At 38.4% G+C, this 25,430-nt stretch overlaps 1 non-coding gene across 1 annotated transcript; it reads left to right on the top strand.

The window, feature by feature from the left end:
* Positions 1-3,615: 3,615 nt before the first annotated feature.
* LOC136490367 (small nucleolar RNA R71) lies at positions 3,616-3,724 on the top strand. The gene has a single exon (XR_010767656.1). It is a non-coding gene; the product is annotated as a small nucleolar RNA R71 (small nucleolar RNA).
* The last annotated feature ends 21,706 nt before the right edge of the window (positions 3,725-25,430 follow it).

Genomic DNA, 25,430 nt, shown 5'->3' with positions numbered 1-25,430 from the left:
TCAAGAATATTTTTGGTGTTTACTCCCAGTGTAGGAGTAAAACCTTTTTAGGTGGATCTAGAGGAATGGCATGTTGTTGCGCCTACCCCCAGTGTAGGAGTAGTGCATATTTGGGTGGTATGTACGCGATCTTGATTTTAAGAGCATGACAAACCTCTCATAAGGGTCAACAAAGCTTGACAAAACTCAATGCAATGCAAGCAACATATATGTGGAAGTTTTCCTAATCTAAATATCATATAGCTCTAGTAGAAATTCAAGCTTTGTCATATAGGAGCTCATCATGTAGGATTTTCATATTTTTCAAAAGATAAATCTCTGAAATTTTAGTGTCACTTGGAACAAGATAAACAATAGCTCAGACCTTCTCATATCATATCCGTCAATTACCTAGACTTAAATCAAGTATATGCTACCCACAAGTTTCAAGTTCAGAGTAAAATCTTATATCAAAATAGTCATATCCAAAACTCGAGAGAATTCAAGGCTAAAAACTAGGTACTTGAAAGGAATTATGATAGAGCAACTATTCATCATTTCCATTGCAAGAGATTATCCTCAGAGTCCATTTATTTAGCTTCTTAAAAATAGAAAACTAGACACACACTTTTTATTTTGTTTTATTTTTAAGATCACACCTTACTATTATATATATGGCTAATACAAATATAAATTTTTATTTTACTTTTAGTTTGTTATGCATCTTTTTATTTTATTATTATTTTTAGCAACTATATAGCAATCTTAAAAATAGCAAATGAAAAGAAGTACTTAGCTAGATACATGGGGGATGCTCCTCCCCCAAGCTGGATGTTGTCGTTGTCTTTCTTAGAGTGAGTCTATCAATAGAAGTCTTTCTCATCCATCCAGAAGTAGGGTTCCTTGTGCAGCGGATGTGATAGTGGCTCAGAAAAATGTACTTCAGATGGATGGCTTTACTCTTGATCATCGTGTAAAATACTCCAACAAGAACACCAAAACTCATGGCACGGATTAGGATAAGGGGTTAGCGGTCAGCCATTCAGAGATTTGTTGTCCTTGGGGTTTAAACAGATTTCCTAATTGGCAAAGTTCTAGTAGGATGTCTTTTTAATATATTTGGATTTTCTTATTTATATAATGCAGAAAGAAAATATGCAGGCATGATATATATATATATATATATATATATATATATATATATATATATATATATATATATATATATATGTGTGTGTGTGTGTGTGTGTGTGTGTGTGTGTGTGTGTGTGTGTGTGTGTGCGTGTGTGTGTGTGTGTGTGTGTGTGTGTTATGCCACCATAGTGAATATTCCCGTGGGTGTTTACACATTGTAAAATTACTCACGTGGGGCTTAGGATTTTTATAATGTGATGATATACAATAATGAAACCTTTTCTCTTCCTTTTCTAAATGCAATGCTAATGCAGAAAAGTAAATATGCTAAAGTGAAAAGAATTCATGCAATGCTAGAAAGTAAATATAGATAACTACCGATGTTACCTCATGGCCAGGGTTCGGATTTTTAGTCCTCCAGACAGGACTTGGCTAGAGAAAAATCCATTACTCTTCGAGTGCATCATCTGGTCTCAGCGATGGAGACCTAGATGGCTGCTATCTTGTGATAGTGTCTCTGATGGTGATGTCACTTTCTCTTTCCATACCTACTTGGTCTATGGACTTGACTTAGGCAGAGTAGGTTCATCTTTCACAGGTTCTTCAGGTTCCTCATCTTTCTCCTAACTTTTCTTTGGGGATTGATTCTTTTGGTTTCAGGATGATCGATGTCTCCTCCTAGAGTAGGACTTCTTTGGCTGCTCATAAGTGGTATAACTATTGAAATACAACGTACCTTCTCTCTAGGAAATTGGAAGTGGACTTGTCTAGATCCGACATAGATGATCGCGTTGGTAGTGTTGAGGAACGGTCTTCCAAGGATGATGGGTGTATCATCTTCTTCTTCACCCATGTCTAGAACCATGAAATCAGCAAGGGCAATTTGATCATGTATTCTTACCATAACATCTTTCGCTATTCCCTCTGAGAATCTGATTGATTGGTCCACCATTTGTAATTACATATATGTAGGGAACAAAGTTTCATCACCAAATAAGTATTCATACGTTACCTTAGACATTATGTTAACACCCGATCTAATTTCGCAGAAGGTCTTGTGGAATATTCTTTGTCCAATGGTACACTGGATCATTGGTATGCCTAGATCATCCTTCGTAGCAAGGAATGGTGAAGCAAGGAGGTGGTCGTACTCTGATCTGAGTGTGTTGATCATGTTGACTAATTTTTCTTGTGACTACCTAGCCTTGTTCTTCCTCCTTCTCATGTTGTTCTTCTTCTTGGTCACTATTGTCTCTTCGAGCAGGTACGACATTTGTGGATGTCCAGGAGATTGCAAGATACGATTCTTGAAAGAAAACTTTTCCTTTCTATCCTTGATTGTGAAGCAAATCTTGGCACTATCCGCGTAGATGGTTGGCCTAAAATAATGTGTGCCCTTACATCTCCACCTATTTCCAAAACCACAAAGTCTATGGGAACATATGATTGTCCCCACTCAAATAATGGCATCTTCAAGAACTCCCTTGGGGTAGCAGAGTGACTGATCTGCAAGCTACAAACACATATTTATGTACAACAAAGTATCTCCATTAATTTGATCACAAATTACCTTAGGCATGATGTTGACACTTGCTTCGAAGTCATAGACAGCTTCTTAAAAAAATGTGAGGTCCAATTGCGATGGGGATGGCAGGTCTTCCTATATCGCTCTTCTTTTCTGGCAAGGTATAATCTATCCACCTTCCCATCGATGGTTGTATACAGTAATATGCTGCATTGTGAATATCGACAAGATTTGTAGTTTCTAGATCTTCCAGTTGCCCTAGAATCTTACCTTTGTTGGATGGAGGAACAGTAGCAGTCAGTTGAGCTATTTGTGATTCTATCATTTTATTAAAGCTATGCTGATTCTTTATGGTAGAAGCAAAGCTATCCATTCTATTATTAATGTTCTCTAGAATTTTATCATTGGTAGCTACCTTTCTAGATAATCCTTGCATAAGTTTGGATTGGTTAGCAATTAGTTCTATCAAGGATGGTTGATTGAAATGATTAAAATTATTACCTTGATAGTTACCTTGGTAATTACCTTGGTAGTTCGGTCTCTGTTGCTGATTCCATCCTTGATTCTACTAAGGATGAAAGTAGTAGTTGTTGTTGACAATGTTCACATCCTCATGGGTTTCAGGACAGTTGCTCCCTGAATGCCCAGTGTTTCCACACACTTCACATGTCATGCCAGAATCATGAATGTGCATGACTTCTTGCTTCTCATTGGCTCGATCTTTAAGCTTCTTCATCAGTAGGTCCATCTTGGCAAATAACATGTCTACCTCCTTTAGTCGATGCATACCTCCACCTCTCTTGCGGGTTTGAACATGTTCTTCATTCTAGCCTTGATTGGAGGCCATCTTCTCCACAAGAGCTATTGCAGCTGGTATGGTGAGTGATAGGAATGCACCTCCAGCAGCAGCATCCATAGTCTCACTGGTACTATTGGTCAACCTATGGTAGAAAGTCTGCATGAGTAGCCAATTCTCCATCCCATGATGAGGACATTCCGCAATGTAATCTTGAAAGAGTTCCCATGCCTTAGGGAGAGATTCATCATGTTGTTGCTGAAAGCTTGAGATTCTCCCATGTAGAGCATTCATCTTGACTATGGGAAAGAACTTTGCTAGAAAGACAGTGGAATTATTATCCCATGTAGTATTTCTATCTTTGTTAGCTTAGAACCATTGCTTTGCCTTCCCTAAGAGTGAGAATGGGAAGAGGCAAAGTAATATGGCATCTTGGGTTACTCCTTTGATGGTGAAGGTGCTGTAGATCTACATAAAGTGTTGGAGATGAGCCCTCGCATCTTCATGTGCCTTTCCACAAAACTGGCTTGCTTGCACCATGTTGATGAGGGCTGGCTTGAGCTCGAATCCATTATCTCCGACGTTGACTGTCGGTCCTGTATGGATGTTGGCCGTAGTTGGAGTAGAGAATTCATGGAGAGTCCTGTTAGCCATGGCTTTAAATTCTGGTGTGAAGCTTTGCCTTATCTGGTTGTCTTTCGACTCTAAAGCTAAAACTTTCTTGAGTTTAGCCTTAGTCCTTTTAAGTAATGCTTCTAGATCTTCAACATAGTTCGTTGGAAGGTCAAAACCGGTCATACATTACCCTACATAAGATACACACGTAGACAAAACAAGAGTAACTCTACTTAAGAAGAGGACAATGGTTTTTTCGATCACATCAATAAGTATAGGTTTATTAATACTTCCTTTGCCTAGCTACCTTCCCTGGCAACGACGCCAAAAATGCTTGTTGGTATTTATTAACTTGTCACTTATTTTAATAGGCACCTCTCATAAACCTATATCTCCTAACATTACTTTACTAGGTTGTCATCCCTAGTGATGATGCCAGAGATACTTGTTGGTACTACATAGCATTACTACTAGAATAATACTAAGCAGTTCTTTATTAATTTATGTGACTAGAAAGAATATATATATATATATATATATATATATATATATATATATATATATATATATATATATATATATATATATAATCTGCAAGCGCACAGATAATATACCATTGTACCACTTCACCCGAGAGTATTCTAGGTATCATTATTTATATTTTTACCACAAGGAAGGTATGGCATGGATATGTATTGATAACTTACACTATTGATGGAGAAATAAACCATAACCAATGTTCTACTCGTAATAGGGGTAAGTCATAGGATAATCCATCTATACGAACTTATATTTTTACCACCCACCCATGGATCCTTAGAGTGAGTGCTATACGAACTTATTCATGAACATGATGATAATCCAACTATACTAAGCATATGATCAAAGTAGACCATGAACATTATAACAAAGAACATGAATAAGATGAATACTAATATTGTCATAATAATTGTAGCTAGCATATAAAAGTAATAGAGATACAAAAGAGAGGGGATACAAAGATTATACCAAACCACGCTCCTGACACAATCAGGAATTCAAGCGAAGACTACTTACCTCCCTCTAGACCAAGCCTAACTAGCTATGCCCTAGAATAGATGGAGCTCTGAGGATGATTAGGGTTTTTGTCTTCTCAAATGACTTGATGACTGGGGTTATGCCTATGGGGGTGTTAGGGGCTGATATATATAGGTCGAATCATCCAATGTGAGCCCTTGGATTAAACTAACTTAAAGGACGGTGTAGATGCAACCTAGGAGGTGGTGGAGAATCGACATTGCAACACAGAGGCTGATATTGGGCCCTAGGGGCCGTCTGGCCTGCAGGTGGGCCATTGGCCCCACCTGGTAGCCTCTACCTCTTTGCCTCATCGTGGAGTCCTCTCGAGTCTTCTAGAATCTTCTGGTGTCTGTTTTGCTATGGATAAGCACAATTAAATCTAACATGTAGGTCCACCTTGATGGTTTTCTGAATAAATATTGTAAAAAATATAGATTCACTAAAACTCATGAAATTTGTTAGTTTAAACCCCTAGACCTTTGATGGTGATTATATTTATGCCCTTATGCATGTTATGTTGATGGTTTTATAATGGTTGTTAATTACTGTCAACAGTGGTGATGCTGGTGGTTGGGATGGTAACGACGAAGGTGGTGCCAATAATGATGGTGGAGCATGTGTCGGGGATGAAGATGATTTGGAGGACATGATTTGGACCCTTGGATTAGAGATTTTAATAAAATGCTCGAAAGGTCAAATTTTTTAGAAAGGGTGAAAAAACATCAAAGGAGAATGTGTATGGTGTTGACAAGGGTTGTCTGACACACTGGACAATCTACATTTGTGCTTGAGCTACTCATCTTGAAGCTAAGTATGGCTGGTCAGACTATAGTTTCAATAATCTATTATGTCTCCGGTCATGGCTGCTGCCACAGCCAAACTCAATTCCCGCCAACACACACCAAGCGAAGAAGGTTATAAGTCCATTGGCAATGGGGTTTGAAAAAATCCATGCATGCCCCAACCATTGTATCCTTTTTCATGGCAACACATTCAAGTTACTAGATAAATGTCCCAGGTGTGGGGCCAGTTGGTACAAGAACAACGACCTTTACGATGGGGATGAAGCCTACTAGGGGAACAAGAGGAAGAAGGGTGGGAAAAATGTGGTACAAGATTCTCAACCCCCAGAGAACACTCCATTAGGCAATGATTTAAAGCAGAGAAGAATTCCTACCTTAGTAATGTGGTACCTAACACTGGTCGACCGCTTGAGGCGTATCTTCCTAAACCCTAAGGAAGCTACACTCATGACATGGTAGGATGATGAGCGCAAGGTGGTTGATGATGTGATTGCACACCTGGCCAATGGTACTCAGTGGCAACGCTTCGATGACAAAGCATAAAGAATTCAGCGCTAACCCAAGGAATGTACTATTTGGCTTGAGCACCGATGGAATGAATCCCTTCAATGAGAGGACCAGTGACCATAGCACATGGCCAGTGATCTTGACCATGTACAACATCCCAACGTGGCTATATCAGAAGAGAAAGTATCTTCTCCTCACTATTCTCATTTTGGGTCTGAAACAAGCAGGCATTGATATAGATGTTTTCCTTGAGTCTTTGATGCAAGAAATGGAGAGGCTATGGAGGTATATGTACGATGCATTTCAAAAGGAGGACTTCATATGTAGATCCATGATCTTTATTACTACCAATGATTACCCCACGTTGTTTGCTTTGTCTGGACAGATCAAAGGGAAGACGGGGTGCTTAGTCTGCTTGGATGGAACTACATGGGTGTACCTGGATGCATCCAAGAAGACAGTTTACCTAAGGTACCGATGCTTCTTAAAGATAAATCACAAATACCATAGCAAGATATACTTAAGATATTATGACAACAAGCCAGAGAATGAACCCCCTCTAGAGAGACGTAAAGACAGGCAACACGTGTTTGAAATGGTGAAAAAAATAAGTGTGGTCCTCAAAAAGAAGAATCCAGATGGGACGAAGAAAGATAGAAGCATGCCTCCTGTCGCCGACGTACCTTTCAAGAAACAGTAGATCTTCTTTCAGTATCTGCCTTATTGGTCAGACTTGGAGGTCCCTCATGCCATTGATGTATGTGTGTGAGACTACATTTATGTATGTGTATGAGACTACATTTATATATGTGTGTGAGACTACATTTATGTATGTGTGTGAGACTACATGACATATGTCAATTCATGAACAATGTTTACTATCACTTTATCGGATCAAAATAAAAGTTGTAGATCTTGAGGAGTTCTACAACTTTGGTATTCATGATATTTTCAGCTGAAATCATTTGATATTTCAAAATGTGGTTTGAATTTGTAATTTTTTGAAATTCAAATTTTGAATTATCAAAACTTAGTCACATGAATAGATGACAAAAATAAAAGTTGTGCATCTTGATGAGTTATACAACTTTGATATTAACAACATTTTTATTTGAGATCATTTAGTGTCCTAAAATTCTATTGGAAATTTTGAAATTCAATTTTTCAAATTTTTAAATATGTTTTTAAAGAAGAAAAATAGAATTATATATATACATATCAATAATTTATTTTAATATATATATATTTTTAACATATATGCTGTAGTCTAAATAATTTTATTTATAAAATACAAATATAATATATATAGATTTAATAATTTATATAAATGGAAATAAATTTATAGTGGCGGCGTAATTAGGAAACGCATCTAGAAATATATTTATAGGGGAGGCTGATGTTTTAAGCCGCCCCTACAAATCGTCCAAGGTATATAAGCGCGGGTGCTCGGGGGCCGAAATCGACTAACTCTTGGGCAGTCTCTTCTTCCTCCCGACGCCGTCAGGCTGCCCGATTTTCCCCCCATGCCCCGTCACCGCCGCCGCTGCCACCTAGCCATCTCCTCCTCTCCGCACCCCCGAGCCACACGCCTCGACACCCCTGGACCGCCTTGACGCCGCCACATCTCCACGGCGCGTGGCTAGGGTTTCAAATCGAGCCCCGATCAGCTGACCCGCCGCACCCCGCTGCCGCCTCCCGACCGTCTCCTCCTCTCCGCACCCCCGAGCCGCACCTCAACACCCCAGCAGCCTACGCCGGTGTGCTCTAGTGTCGGCACTGCCTCCCCCAGTGGGCTTGCCCCGGTGGCCGTGCATCTAGCATGCGTGCGCTCCACCGCCCCCTGCCCGCCACCCCTTTCTTTGGCTAGGTATTCTACAGGTATCCCCCCACCCTTTCTCCTCCATTCCTACTCCACTGAGTTCATGCAGTGCTTGCATTTGGTGAATGTGTGTGCTGGCAGCCTTGTGAAATGGAGCTAATAGCCATTTGATGCTAGAAATGATTTTTATTTTGCACCATGTGTATGCTGTTAAAGAACATGAATTTTTCTTAAGCTGAACACTAGTAGCATGATATGAATTTATTTAAGGTAGGGCATAATACTTGCTTTTATTATATATTCTCATGATCTACACAATTAGTTTTGATTCTAGGCTACTAAAATTTTTGATCACTATGTTTAGATATGCTCAGTCTTTAGACATGCTTACTGTGTTTAGATATGCACACTATTTTTAGACATGCTCACTGTGATTATACATGCTCATTGTTTTTAGAGTGTGTCTAGTTTTTAGGAGTTAAATAAATGAGCTCTGAGGATAATCTCTTGCAATGGAAAAGATGAATAGTTGCTCTGTTATAATTCCTTTCAAGTATCTAGTTTTCAGCCTTGAATTCTACCGACTTTTAGATAAGACTATTTTGATATAAGAATTTACTCTAAACTTGAAACTCATGGGTAGCATACGCTTGATCTAAGTCTAGGTAATTGACAGATATGATATTAGAAGATCTGAGCTGCTATTTATCTTGTTCGTAGTGATACTAAAGTTCTGTAGATTTATCTTTTGAAAAACATAAAAGTCTTACATGATGAGCTCCTGTATGACAAAACTTGAATTCCTACCAAGGCCATATATGATATCTAGATTAGGAAAAGTTTCACTCATATATGCTGCTTGTTTTGTATTGAGTTTAGTCAAGCTTTGTTGATGCCTTATGAGAGGTTTGTCATGCTCTTAAAATCAAGATCATGTATATACCACCCAAATATGCACTACTCCTACACTGGGGGTATGCGCAACAACATGCCATCTATCTAGATTCACCCAAAAATATTATACTCCTACACTAGAAGAAAACACCAAAAATATGACCTATAGGATATCCACCAAATAAATGCTCAAAGTTCTTGGTGCTATCTTTCAAAAGTTTTGTTGTAGAAAAGAAGCATGTGGCTATGCAAAAGTTATTCAAAAAAAAGAGAAAGAGTATTGAAAAAATGGACAAGTGTCTGAGATATCTAAAATAATGGGTACTCAGATGCCCGCCTAAAGAAAGAAATAAAGAGATGAATAAGATAACCCATATTTTCTTGCAAGGTTATGTTTCTAAATTCCAGAAAAAGAGATAAGTTTTCAAGGAGGAAAGTAGAATTAGGTTAGCCACCATATATATACCATACATTCATACACGTGCACATCTTGATTTGATTGTATGACTCAAGTCTCTTTGGATCCGAGGTTTGACTTTATAATATATGTATTGCAAGTATGCTCTTTCATGCTTTTTCCACTTCTATGAGCTCCATATAAGCTTTAGTTGTAGTAAGAGAAAGGCATACCATTATTATTGCCTTGGTAAGGATCCACAAATACCACAAATATTAAGAGACTTGAGAGTGTCATACAAGGATAGTCTATGAATTACCTTTAGGGACAGATCATCCATCGTCAAATATAATTTTTAGCGTTAGATATCTAATGGTGATGTGTTGTTGTGGTGTAGTGGGAAGCTTTGAGTTTTATTTTAAAAATCTATAAAAACTCTAGAATAGTGGTTGAGCGAAGAACTTGAGACATAGTACTTGACTTGATCGTTCTAACTTTCCATTGTTTAAGACCCAAGTGAAGGCTAAGAAGCCCCATGGTTGAAGGTAATATGGGTAAGTATGAAAGTCAGATCAGTTTATTCTAATTCTAGAGGAGAATTCTTGTTTGAACGCATGTGTACTTTTGAGGAGTTGCTTCAATGTTTTCAAAATCCTTAAACTCCAGATTTAGTTACTAAGTTTAGTTTTGCTAAGGGACTAGCAAAAGGTAAGTTTGGGGGAGTTGTTGATGGTAGTTAACAACCAATATAAACCATCAATTAATCATGTATAAGGGCATAAATATAATCACCAATGAAGATTTAGGGGTTTAAACTAATAAATTCCATAAGTTTTGGTGAATCTGTGTTTCTAGCAGGATTTCTAGTAGGATTTAATCAGAAAACCGCCAAGGAGGACCTAATTGTCAAAGTAAAATACGGAGTTCTGCCGTGGTACCTACGTGGGAAGACTCTAGAAGGGTCCAGAAGCCACGTCACTGAAGTGGAGGGCCACCCCCTGAAAGGTGGGGCCGCCTAGCCTCTTGGTGGGACCGCCTAGCCCCTATGGGCCCCACCTATCAGCCTGGTCGCTATGTTGGTTTCCCACCACCTTTGAGGATGCATTTAGGCCATTGCTTAAGTCGATTTGATCTAAGGGCTCACGTTGGACCCTCAGGGCTATATAATCTAGCCCTTGCCTCTCCTCTCAGGCATAACCAAAGTCATCAAGTCATTTGAGAAGACAAAAACTCTAATCTCCTCAGAGCTCCTCCTCCATAGCATAGCTAGTTAGGATAGATCTAGTGGGAGGCAAGTAGGACTTCGCTTGGATTCCTGATCTTGTCAAGAGCGTGGTTTGGTATAAACTTTGTACCCCTCTCTCTCTTGTTTCTCCATTATTTTTATATGCTAGTTACAATTGTTATGACAATTTCAGTGTTCATCTTATTCATGTTCTTCATTATGATGTTCAATGTCTACTTTGATTATATACTTAGTATAGCTAGTTTATCATTATGTTTATTCACAAGTTCATATAGCGCTCACTCTAAAGTACATGGGGTGGGTGGTCGACATTGTGTAAGCGTGGTGCTTATACGTTGTTTACCTATGGACAAACCCTATATTCTGGGTCATGTGGTAGATCACGGATGTGACACTCCCATTGAGTCCTTTGTAGTCCACTCCCCGAATATAGGTGCACGTAGGGTCCGATTATGAAGGTAGAATGAGCTCTTCCCTCAATCTTCCTTAGCAATATCCCTTACGTGTAGATATGATGATGATCTTAGCCATGATTATTTGGTGTAATTGCACTAATCAAATGTATGCTTTGACTTGTAATTAAGAATGACTTAGGAATTATTCCCCCAATATTCTACCTGACCATGATAATGCTATAAAAAGGAGTGCTTTGAGTGATTTATTATTCTTATTACTTATCATTTATACATCTCTTATCTTATGACTTACCCCTGTTGTGAGTAGAATATTGGCTATGGTTTATTTCTCCTTCAATAGTATAAGTTATCAATACATGTCCATGCTAGACCTTCCCAGTGGTAAAAATATAAATAACGATACCTATAATACTCTTGAGTAAAATGCTACAATGGTATATTATCTATGCGCTTGCGGATACTTTTCATTCATAGATTTATATATATTCTCTCTAGTCACATATTTACTAAAGAACTACTTAGTGTTATTCTAGTAGTAATACTATGTAGTGCCAACACATATCTCTGGTATCATCACTAGGGATGACAACCTAGTAAAGTTATGGGATATAGGTTTGTAATAGGTGGCTAAGTACTCAAACAAGTGACACGTTAATGAACACCAACAAGCATTTCTGGCGCCATTGTCGGGGAAGGTAGTTAGACAAAGGAAGTACTGATAAACTTATGCTTATTGATATGATCGAGATACACCACTGACCTCTGCTCAAACAGGATTACCCTTGTTTTGTCTACTTGTGTATCTTATGTAGGGTAATGTATGATCGGTTTTAACCTTTCGACAAACTACGTTGAAGATCCCGAAGCATTAACCAGGAGAACTAGAGCCAAACTCAAGAAAGTTTTAGCTTTAGTGTCGGAAGACAACCGAATAAGGCAAAGCTTAACACTTGAATTTGAAGCCATGGCTGATAAGACTCTTCATGAATTCTTTGCTCCAACCACTGCCAACATCTATACTGGACCTAATGTCAATGTTGGAGACAATGGATTCGAGCTTAACACAACTCTCATCAACATGGTGCAAGCTAGCCAGTTTTTTGGAATGGCACATGAAGATGCGAGTACACATCTCCAACACTTCCTGGAGACTTGTAGCACTTTCACCATCAAAGGAGTAACCAAGGACGCCATACTACTTCACCTCTTCCCATTCTCACTTTTGGGGAAGGCAAAGCAGTGGTTCTACTCCAACAAAGATAGAAATACTACATGGGATAACTGCTCCACTGCCTTTCTAGCAAAGTTCTTTCCCACGGGCAAGACCAATGCTCTACGTGGGAGAATTTCAAGTTTTCAGCAACAAGATGATGAATTAGTCCTGAGGCATGGGAACACTTTCAAGACAATATATCAGAACGTCTTCATCATGGGATGGAGAATTGGCTACTCATGTAGACTTTCTACCATGGGCTGACGAACAGTACCCATGAGACTATGGATGCTGCTGCTAGAGGTGCTTTTTTATCACTCACCATACCAGATGCAACAACTCTTGTTGAGAAGATGGCCTCCAATGAAGGTTGGAATGAAAAATGTGCTCAAACCTGCAAAAGAGGTGGAGGTATACATCAACTAAAGGAAGTAGACATGTTGTCTGCCAAGATGGACCTACTGATGAAGAAGCTTGAAGATTGAGCCAATGAGAAGCAAGAAGCCATGCACATTCTCGATTCTCGCATGACATGTGAAGTGTGTGGAAGCACTGGGCATTCGGGGAATAACTTTCCTAAGACCCATGCGGATGTGAATTTTGTCAACAACAATTACTCTCATCCTCAGTAGAATCAAGGATGGAATCAGCAACAAAGGCCAAACTACCAAGGTAATTATCAATGTAACTATCAAGGTAATAAGTTTAATAATTTCAATCAACCACCCTTGAGAGAATTAATTGCTGACCAATCCGAACTTATGGAGGGATTATCTAGAAAGGTAGCTTCCAATAATAAAATTTTAGAGAATATAAATAATAGAATGGATAGCTTGGCTTCTACCATAAAAAACCAGCATAGCTTTAATAAAATGATAGAATCACAAATAGCTCAGCTAGCAGCTGTTGTTCCTCTGTCCGACAAAGGTAAGATTCTGGGGCAATCGGAAGATCTAGAAACTACAAATCTTGTTGATATTCACAATGCATATTACTACTACATGCCATCGATGGGAAGGTGGATAGATTATATCTTGCCTGAGAAGAAGAGCGATGCAGGAAGACCTGTCATCCCCATCGCCATTGGACCTCACGTCTTCTAGGAAGCTGTCTGTGATTTCAGAGCAAGTGTCAACATCATGTCTAAGGTAATTTATCAGAAAATCCTTGGAGATCCTTTGTTGTACACAAATATGTGTTTGCAGCTTGTAGATCAGTCACTCTGCTATCCCAGGGGAGTTCTTGAAGGCACCACTATTCGAGTGGGACAATCATATATTCCCATAGACTTTGTGGTTTTGGAAACATGTGGAGATGAAAGGGCGCCCATCATCTTGGGCTGACCTTTCCTAAGCACCGCAAAGGCCATCATCTACATGGACAGTGCAAAGATCTGCTTCCCAATCAAGGACAAGAAAGAGAAGTTTTCTTTTAAGAATCGTATCTTGCAATCTCCCGGACATCCGTAGATGCCGTACCTGCCCAAAGAGACAACAGTGACCAAGAAGAAGAAGAACAGGAGAAGAAGGAAGAACAGAGCTAGGTAGCCATAAGAAGAGACAGTCAACATGATCAACACACTCTGATTTGAGTATGACCACCTCCTTGCTTCACCATTCCTTGCTAAGAAGGATGATCCAGGCATACCAACGATCGAGTGTACTATTGGATAAAGAATCTTCTACAATACCTTCTATGATATTGGATCAGGAGTCAACATAATGTCCAAGGTAACGCATGAATATTTATTTGATGATGAACCTTTGTTCCCTACATATATGTAGTTGCAGATGGTGGACTAATCAATCCGATTCCAAGAGGAGATAGCAAAAGATATTATGGTAAGAATACATGATCACTATGCCCCTACCGACTTCATGGTTTTGGACATAGGTGAAGAAGAAGATGATACACCCATCATCCTTGGAAGATCGTTCCTCAACACCACCAATGTGATCATCTACGTCGGATCTAGACAAGTCCACTTCCAATTCCCTAGAGAAAAGGTACACTATTATTTTAATAGTTATACTACTTATGAGTAGCCCAAGAAGTCTCATTCCAGGAGGAGACATCAATCATCCCAAAACCATAAGAATCAATCTCCAAAGAATGAGTGGGAGGAAGATAAGGAACCTAAAGGAGTTGTAAAAGATGAACCCGCTCCGCCAAAGTCAAGTCCATAGACCAAGCAGGTGTGGAAGGAGAAGGTAACATCGTCACTAGAGTCACAAGAAAAGCAATCATCAGAGTCTCCATCCCTGGGACCAGATGATGCACCCAAAAAGTAAAGGACTCTTCTCTAGCCAAATCCTGTCCGTAGGACTTAAAAATCCAAACCCTAGTCGTGAGGTAACATCGGTAGTTATCCATATTTACTTTTAGCATTGCATGAATTATTTTTCACTTTAGCATATTTACTTTTCTGCATTAGCATTGCATTTAGAAAAGGAAAATTAAAAGTTTCATTATTACATTATATCATTGCATCATAAAGCCTAAAGCCCATGTGAATAAATCTACAGTGTGTAAAAGCCCATAGGAATATTTACCGTGGTGGCATAAAAATAAAAATAAACAAGCATGCATATTTACTTTCTGCATTATATAAATAAGAAAATCCAAAAATATATTAATTAGACATCCTGCTAGAACTTTGGCAATTAGGAAATCTGTCTAAACCCCCAAGGATAACAAATCTCTGAATGACCGACCACTAACCCCTTATCTTAAGCTGTGCCACGAGTTTTTGTGTTCTTGTTGGAATATTTTGCAGGATGATCATGAGTAAAGCCATCCATTCGAAGAACATATTCCCGAGCCGCTGCTACACCCGCTGCACGAGGAAAACAACTTCTAAAAAGGATAAGAAAGATCTAAAGAAGGACCACGACAACATCCAGCTTGGGGGTGGAGCATCCCCCATGTATCTAGCTAAGTATTTCTTTCCCTTTTCAGTTTTACTATCTTTGAGTTTTCTATATATTTGCTAAAGTCATAAAAAGATGCATAATAAACAAAAAACAAAATAAAAATTCATCTTAGCTATATATATAGTAAGGTGTGATCTTAAAACTGAAAAACAAAATAAAAGAGTCTGTCTAGTTTTTAGGAATTAAATAAATGAGCTCTGAGGATAATCCCTTGCAATGGAAATGATGAATAGTTGCTCTATCGCAATTCCTATCAAGTATCTAGTTTTTAGCCTTGAATTCTCCCGAGTTCTGTATAAGATTGTTTTGATATAAGAATTTACTCTGAACTTGAAACTCGTGGGTAGCATACGCTTGATCTAAGTCTAGGTAATTGATGGATATGATATGAGAAGGTCTGAGCTGCTATTTATCTTGTTCCTAGTGATACTAAAGTTCTGGAGATTTATCTTTTGAAAAACATAAAAATCTTACATGATGAGCTCCTATATGACAAAACTTGAATTCCTACCAAGGCCATATATAATATTTAGATTAGGAAAACTTCCACTCATATATGCTGGTTGTTTTGTATTGAGTTTAGTCAAGCTTTGTTGATGCCTTATAAGAGGTTTCTCATGCTCTTAAAATCAAGACCACGTACACACAACCCAAATATGCACTACTCCTACACTAGGGGTAGGCGCAACAACATGCCATCCATCTAGATTCACCCAAAAATGTTTTACTCCTACACTGGGAGAAAACACCAAAAATATGCCCTGTATGATATCCACCAAATAAATGCTCAAAGTTCTTGTTGGTATCTCTCAAAAGTTTTGTTGCAGAAAAAGAAGCATGTGAACATCCAAGCTCACAGCCGCCGCAAACCCTAATCTATCACCGTCGAGCTTGCCTTGTTGTTTTGCCGCTTCGTCGTCATTTGGAGCACCCTGCCAAGCTTCTCCATGAGGTAAAGATGCCGTGAGTACCACCCCTGACCTCTTCTTCCCTCTACCACCGGCGTGAGCTCACCATAGCATCACCATGCACCCCGACCCACTCAATTGAGCCCCGCGCCATCGTTGCTCGCCCATTGTCGCACTCAAACCCTTAATCGAATCCGCCGTCGCTTGCTCTCCCTTCCCGTGTTTTTTTGGTAGGTGATGACCGAAATCATCATATGGGCGGATGCCGATGAAGCTCCGGCCATGGTGCCGCCACCAGATTCACTGTGCCAGCGACCATCTCTCCCCAATCATCCTCAGCCGTCGATCTTAGATGAACCGCCCAGATTAGAAGATACCCCTTCACTGTGAATTTTGCAAAAAGGCCCTTATAACTATTGGGGTCTCAATCCGCCGTCCCTGTATTCTTTTAAAAGGACCCCTGGTTTTCTCAAAAATAGGATCCATAGTCCTCGGCCAGATTTAAAAAACAGATTTTATTTATTTTAATTCAAAAATTAAGTTTCATCTATTTACAGAATTGTCACTACCTTCTGTAGGCCGTATTTTCTCCGTTTTAACTCCAATTTGACCCGTTCAACTTGCGTTAGGTTCATAATTTCATAATCTACATGTTCATACTACTGTTAGATATGTTTTCAACTTTTAAAATTTGAGGTTAGGTTTAATCTATTATTTCAATAAAGGAAATCTTGTTTAATTCATATCTTTTACGTTTTAGCTCTGAATTGACTCGTTCAATTTGTGCTAGATTCATTACAATGAGATCTACACATTAGTAACAATGTTTATCATGTCCCTATTTCTAGAATTTTATGGTTTAAACTATGATTTGGAATAATGATTATGCAACTGGATTTTATAAATAAAATATGATTTGTTTTACTTTAGTTTTATAATTCAAATCTAAATTTGACTTAATCCAATTTATATAAGCTTTTATATAGTTAAAACACATGAAGCTTATAGTTTTATACTTTCTCTTTTGAGTAGATCTTTCGGTAGCCGTTTCTCTCAAACCGTAGCTTCGATTAGCGTGCCTCTCGTGACTGTGTGTTCGTAGCGATGTGTAGAATCATGTTTCAAACTCTTTTACTTATTTTTTTCTATGATTGGTGTACTGTTCTAATTTAGATCTATTGTTTGCTTCATGTACGATTGCATGGATGCTTGTGTGGTGCTTTATGATCATGTCCAGTCAGTAAGTTATACGTGGGGAATCAAGAAGTAGATCTTTGCAGTTTTGGACTTGAAGAAGGATATAAGTTTAAGGCAAGTATAGCATGGGATCTTTCTTGTTGTCCTATACACCTTTAATTATTTAATTCATATTGCATGTGTCTACCTTGACTACCACTAAGGATTTCCTAGTAATTTGTACTTGTACCTTGATGCCTTTGGGTTATTGCATTGGGTAGCTTTGCTAATGCTCAACTACAACCATGATCTTGTAACTTAACTAATGATATATGCAATAAACACTAAAACATGATTTTTTAGCAACATGGAAATAGGGGGCTGGAGTGTTTAGCTACTTTCTAAATGCTCTAGATTCCTCTCCCTAAGAACTTATCTATAAGTCATCATTCAGGACTTACAGTACAATTGTGAGGGCTACATGGCTTTGGCTTTAGCTCAGTATGAGGACCTTTTCTAGCTTGTTAGAGGTTACCTTTGTGGCAAAAGAGGGGCTCCGATTTGTATGATCTTGGCCTACCAAGAGGGTGCACTTTGTTTTTTTGGTATTTTGTTAGTCACTCCTTGGAGGGGGGTTCATGCTTATTGATGGGGAAACCTTAGTGGCCCTAACTTGTTAGACGAACCTTTGAAAGGCTTCATAGTGAACCCTGTCGATCTTTCTTGGTAGTGGGTCAAGAGGCTGATCACCTCGGGTGAAAGGGTAAATCATGACCTGCAGAGTGTAAAACTGATATATCAGTCGTGCTCACGGTCACGCTCGGCCTTGGAACATTTACGGAATAGATGATGAACACTAATGATACTGATAATAAAGATGATCACTAATGATTAGTGTTTATGCTATTCATTATTCAAGTTTACCTGATCGTGTGTTTATATGGGCTTGTGGATAAACTTGTTGCCACCCAATTGCTAAAAGATGACTCATTAAAAGTTAATCGCAGTTAAACCAGTGTCAGCCTTTTGAGCCTCATGAACCCCATGTTATATTTGTTGAGTATGATATGTACTTACACTTGTTTTATTTTTCACATATTTAGAAAAAAATCCTAGATGGGTACCAGATTGTTAGAGTTTGGAGAAATTAGGCTTGTGATCAACCAGTAAGTTGTCCTTGTGGAATTCAAGTCTTCACCTAAAGATTGGAGTTGTCTTTCCGCTCTTTGCTGTCTAAGGTTATATCCTTTACACTAAGTACGTTATATATTGAACATTGTCTTTTGATATTACCCTTATTTGTAGCTATATGTGATATTTGACTTCTGGGCTCACATATAGTGTGTATCTGGTTTGGTTTTTAAAACCAGGTGCTATAGAATATGAATTATGGGTTGAAATACCCTCTCCTCTCCCTTCAAGCAAGTATCATAGTTTGTGTTTTATAGTGTGCACGTTACATGAAGTAGATGCATGTTGGATTGGTCATCAGGCTTGCATGCAAGCAGGTAGTAACCGTGTACATGAATGGAATTATAGTATTACCTCTTAGTGCTCATTAGTGCTGTGTGGCTGCATGCTAGCATTACCTCTTGGTGCTCATTAGTCCTGGTGGCTGCATGCATCTGCCATGCGAATAGTGAAGCCATGCAAAGGGTCATGCACTTGTTTTGCTATATATATGTATGCCTTTGGCTGAGACAAGATGAAGGTTGTCGCCAGAAAAGTAAAAACACATATGAGAGCCAATTAGTTCTTTCATCATCAAAAGAACAAGAAAGGTAAGAAGGAAGACAGAAGAGAAACATTTCCAAGATGCAAGGAGCAAACAATGGCGCAAGGTGGGTTTGTGTTGTTGAGCACATGAACGGTCTATTTGTGCTATGCACATATGTAAAGATGTTTCATTTTGGCTAAATCAATTTGTGCTAATACGATTCTTTAAGCTTCCGCGAAATGTTTTAGCTTACATTTGGTATCAGATCCAAGGTTTTTTAGCACTTTTGATTTACCATGATAGCTATGTTGTTTCTACTATCTTTCTATACGACATGAAAAGATATATGCAACATCAAAGTTTATTCGGTTGAATATGCAGGAATGTCTAATGTCTTTATTTATTTATTGGCTCTTATGTTTATTGCTAGCAAAGCGTATTTTGCATGATATGATGTATCTATATAATGCTAGCAAATGATGTGTTCATCCTTACAATTTTAGATGAACGAATGCTCACGAACGGTTCTTATGAGCATAATTGTTAAACAATATGTTGAATAAATGTTTATATCATAAAAAGCATGTTAGCCACCAAAGTGGCCTTGCATGAAGGATTGTAAATATTTATTTGTGCATATGTGATGAACAATTGAGTTCACGAGTTGTAATCTGGGAGGTTGCCCAAAGGTGGACCATTGCTTACAACTGGTAACATGAATGGGATAATCGACATGCTTAATTATTTTGTTAGTCTATCCAAAGATGGCGTGCATTTTTTTAAGCATGCTCGATTATCCAATAAATGTATTTATTTCGGTATCAATTTTTGTGCTAGCCATGTATCTAAGTTTCATCCAAAGATGTTTTAGACACGCTTGAAGTTTTGTGTTTGAATCCATTACGTTTACTCAAAATATTAATTCATGGGCATATTTAAATATTTACAGCATCTATTAACTTAATGTGTCAAAGTTATGGGATTGTCAAGTTTAATGGGCTGAACTACAACTGAACAAATTCGGTTCCATTTAGGTGCTATGGATTTGGATGTAGCACTTGTTCTTGATAAGCCCGCAGCCATTACAGAGGAGAAGTTCTGAAGATGACATGTGCCTTTATGGGCACTTGGGAACAGTCAAATAGGCTGTCTTTAAGCTTGATGAAATTGACTGATGGCTGAAAATGTTAAGCCATCGACGCCCATAACTGAGGATGCACAAGAATTCATGGAGAAGCTTAAGAACACTCCCACTTAGACATTACTGACAAGTCTGTTGTGGGGAGTCTTATGGGTGAGTCAACGACCATGAAGTTCAATTGGTCAATTCCCATTGGTAGTCATGTAACGAACATGATGAACCTTGCCGCAAAATTGAACTCCATGGGCATGAATGTTGATGAGCCTCTTTTCAGTGCAATTTGTTATGCTCTCTCTTCCTCCTGAATTTGGCCTGTTCCAGGTGAATTATAACACCCTTAAAGATAAATGGAACATCCAGGAAGCCAAAGCAATGTTAATTCAGGAAGAAGGGAGATTAAAGAAAAATGGGGTTCATTCTACTCATCTCATGGTGGATAATGGCGCTAAGCAGCAGTAAGGAAAAACCAGGGAACAAAGGAAAGAAGTTGAAGAATCCAGTTCATGTTAATGAGGGACAAATCCATAAGAAGCTGAGATGTCATTTTTGCAAGAAAACTGGCCATTTCAAGAAGGATTGCCCGAAGAGGAAGAAATGGTTCGAAAAGAAAGGTATAAATTATTATATTTCTGTATGCTTAGAATCAAATCTTGTTGAAGTTCCTAGTAATACATGGTGGTTAGATTGTGGTGCTACTACTCATGTTTCACATATTACACAGGGATTCCTTATGATCCAACTCATAAGCGGGCCTGAACAGTTCTTGTACATGGGGAATAGGATGAAGGCATGAATTGAAGGGATCAGGACTTATAGAATAACCCTCGAGACCGTTCTGCACTTAGACTAGAAAGAGTGTCTTTATGTTCCCAAATGATCTAGAAATCTTGTGTCTATGAGCAAGTTGGATGTAATAAGTTTTAAGTTCATGGTTGGTGATGGTATGTTTTCGTTATATAAGAATAAATACTATTATGGTTTCGGTATTTTAATTGATGGTTTATGCCGTTTCAATCTTGATGATGGTTTTTCTAAATCCTTGTTTAATGTTGAGCATGTTGTTGGAAATAAATGTAGTGCACATAATGAGCAATCTGCTTTCTTGTGGCACAAGAGACTGGGTCACATATCCAAAGAAAGAGTTATGAGGCTAGTGAAAAATGAAATACTTCCTCAATTGGATTTTGTTGACTGGAATGTATGTGTGGATTGCATTAAGGGCAAGCAGACCGCACACATATCAAAGCACCCTGCTACAAGGAGTACTGAGCTATTACAATTGATACACACTGATATTTGTGGTCCATTTGATGTTCCTTCTTGGGGTGGTGAGAAGTATTTCATTCTTTTTATTGATGATTACTCACGTTATTGTTATCTATACTTGTTGCATGAAAAGTCCCAAGCAGCAAGCATCCTAGAGGTGTTTGTGAATAAGGTGGGAAGGCAACTTGATAGAAAAGTAAAGGTGGTGAAATCTGATTGAGGGGGTGAATACTTTGGAAAGTATGATGAAATTGGTCAATGTCCTAGGTCCATTTGCAAAGTTTCTTGAAAGCTGTGGCATTTGTGCACAATATACAATGCCCGGAGACTACCTCATCAAAATGGGGTGCCTGAAAGGCAGGAATCGTACTCTCATGGAAATGGTTAGGAGTATGTTAAATTACTCTAATGTACCCTTGTCTTTGTGGATGCATGCATTAAGGACCGCCGTGTACTTGCTGAATAGAGTTCGTAGTAAGGAAGTTTCTAATACCCCTTATGAACTGTGGATAGGAAGGAAACCTAGTTTAACGCACCTACATGTTTGGGGTTGTCCAGCAGAAGTGAGATTATTATACAACCCACATGAAAAGAACCTTGATGCAAGGACCATTAGTGGTTACTTCATTGGCTATCCTGAAAAGTCCAAGGGGTACAGATTTTATTGTCCAAACCATAGTACGCAAATTGTTGAGATAGGAAATGCTCAGTCCATTGAGAATGGTGAGATCAATGGGAGTGAGAATTCATGAAAAGTGGATATTAATGAAATTCAATCTAATACTACTCCTAGCATTGTTGTATCAAAGCTTAACAACACTGCTGAAGATATAATCTTTGAACCGATCAATAATGTGCAAGTCACAAGTGAAACTGAAAGACAGCAAGAAACCATAGTGCGACAATCTAAACGGCAGAAAAGATCTACAATTTTAGAGGACTGTGGTTTATTCAGTTGAACATGAATGTGACTTAAGTATAGAAAATGATCCTATCTCATTTCAGCAAGCCATGAATTGTGAAAATTCTGAGAAGTGGTTTAATGCCATGAAAGAAGAGTTAAAGTCGATGGATGACAACAATGTCTGGAAATTAGTGGAATTGCCTCAAGGTTCAAAACGAGTCAGGGTGTAAATGGGTCTTCAAGACCAAACATGACTCAAAAGGCAATATTGAAAGATACAAAAGCCAGACTTGTTGCCAAAGGTTTTACTCAGGAAAAAGGTGTTGACTATACAGAGACCTTTTCTCCTAGTTTCTAAGAAGGACTTCATTGAGAATTATTTTGGCATTAGTGGCGCATTATGACTTGGAACTCCAACAGATGGATGTAAATACCGCCTTCCTAAATGGTGATTTGGATGAAGAAGTGTATATGAACCAACCCGAGGGATTTTTGGCTCCTAGAAAAGAAGATATGGTGTCTAAATTAAAGAAGTCAATATATGGGCTAAAACAAGCTTCCCAACAATGGTATATCAAGTTCAATGGCACCATTACAACATATGGTTTTGAGTAGAATGCCGTTGATCGGTGCATCTACATGAAGGTCAGTGGGAGCAAGTTTATTATTTTAGTCCTGTATGTTGATGACACTCTCCTTGCTGCTAATGACCAAACTTTGTTACATGATGTAAAGAAGTTTCTATCCAATAGTTTTGAAATGAAACATATGGGTGAGGCATCCTATGTTCTTGGAATAGAAATATTCCGGGATAGAAAGCAAGGATTGTTAGGATTGTCTCAAAAGGCCTATATTAACAAAATATTGGAGAGATTCAGGATGGAAAATTGCTCCACCGGAATGGTTCCAATTCAGAAAGGGGACAAATTTAGTGAAATGCATTGTCCAAAGAATGATTTAGAACGTAAAGTAATGGAATCCATTCCATATGCATCACTTCTTGGGAGCTTAATGCATGCTTCAACATGTACTCGACCAGATATCAGCTTTGTTGTTGGCATGCTTGGTCGATATCAAAGTAATCCTGGAAAAATCCATTGGATAGCTGGGAAGAAGATTTTTCGGTATTTGAAGGGAACTAAGGATCACATGCTCACGTACAAGAGATCAAGCCATTTGGAGGTGATAGGCTACACTGATTCAGACTATGCTGGATGTTTGGCCTCAAGGAAATCCACATTCGGCTATGTGTTCCTATTGGCTGGAGAAGCAGTTTCATGGAAGAATGGACAGTAGTCTGTCATTGCTACTTCCACTATGGAGGCTGAATTTGTGGCATGCTTTGAGGCTACTATTCAATTATTGTGGCTGCGGAATTTTGGGTCTGGTCTTCGAATTATTGACAATATTGAGAGACCGTTGAAGATACACTGTGACAATGCCGCTGTTGTCTTCTTCTCAAAAGGAGCAAAACATATGGATTTAAAGTACCTATCAGTTAAAGAAGAAGTGCAAAATAAAAAAGTATCAATCGAGCATATTGGTACTGATCTGATGATTGCGGATCTGCTAACAAAGGGATTACCGCCTAAGACTTTCATTGGCCATGTAGAAAGGATGGGTATTATAGATAAGACCTTATTAGCATGATGTGTATATACATGAATATGTGTTGCTCGTAATATTATTTGAATTCAATAAAGGTCTGTTTTGCATGTTATCCACATAAAGATGTATACACTTATAGCTGTGGTGTGATAACATTTTTTGTTCTACATAAAAGTTTACTTTGAATTGGTTCGATTTGTAATACATGGAAGGGATCATGTCAGTGACTTTGTGACTGCTATGATTCGGTCGATCAATTTCAAATTATAGGAGACTTGATAAATTAGATGAAAAGTGTGCACTTAAAGTCTATCGAAATTTCAAAGTCGTTTCATGGACCAAGTGGGAAAATGTTCGATTATTTAACTGAAATATGGCCCATGAATTAGAGCAAATAATTCTTATTATAAATGTCCTAGTGTGATGGTTGCTAGAATTAAAGAATAAGAATTATGGGTTGAAATACCCATTCCTCTCCCTTCAATCAAGTATCATAGTTTGTGTTTTATAGTGTGCACGTTACATGAAGTAGATGCATGTTGGATTGGCCGTCAGGCTTGCATGCAAGCAGGTAGTAACCGTGTACATGAATGGAATTATAGTATTACCTCTTAGTGCTCATTAGTGCTGGTGGCTGCATTCTAGCATTACCTCTTAGTGCTCATTCGTGCTGGTGGCTGCATGCATCTCTCTTGAGATGCCATGCGAATAGTGAAGCCATGCAAAGGGTCATGCACTTGTTTTGCTATATATATGTATGCCTTCGGCTGGGACAAGATGAAGGTTGTTGATAGAAAAGTAAAAACACATATGAGAGTCAATTAGTTCTTTCATCATCAAAAGAACAAAAAAGGTAAGACAGGAAGAGAGAAGAGAAACATTTCCAAGATGCAAAGAGCAGCGCAAGGTGGGTTTGTGTTGTTTAGGACGTGAACGGTCTATTTGTGCTATGCACAAATGTAAAGATGTCCTTATTTTGGTTAAATCAATTTGTGCTAATACGATTCTTTAAGCTTCTGCGAAATGTTTTATCTTACAGTCGTCTGATACACTGTGCTGGAGTCCTCCAAAATTGCTCATTTCTGAGACTACTAATGTCACGACATTGAGGCAATCTTGTGCTTTGTTTGAAAAGACATTCAACAATTTGTCTCGATATGATATTTATCAGGAAAATAGTAGCCAAATACAAAAAAGATAACATGACCCAAAACGACTTCTAAAAGTTATAGTACAAGAAATGCTACATTTATTTAACCTTTTGGATAGTAGTTAACTAACAGATCTAGAAGATACAAGGGAAATGAGATTTGGGCTAACAAAGAATTTTAAATGTAGAACAGCTTATTTCGTACTCTCTTTGGGGGGGGGGGG

This window comes from Miscanthus floridulus, chromosome 10 (assembly GCF_019320115.1).
Source record: "Miscanthus floridulus cultivar M001 chromosome 10, ASM1932011v1, whole genome shotgun sequence".
Taxonomy (NCBI): Eukaryota; Viridiplantae; Streptophyta; class Magnoliopsida; order Poales; family Poaceae; genus Miscanthus; species Miscanthus floridulus.
This window is presented reverse-complemented; position numbering and strand designations above follow the sequence as displayed.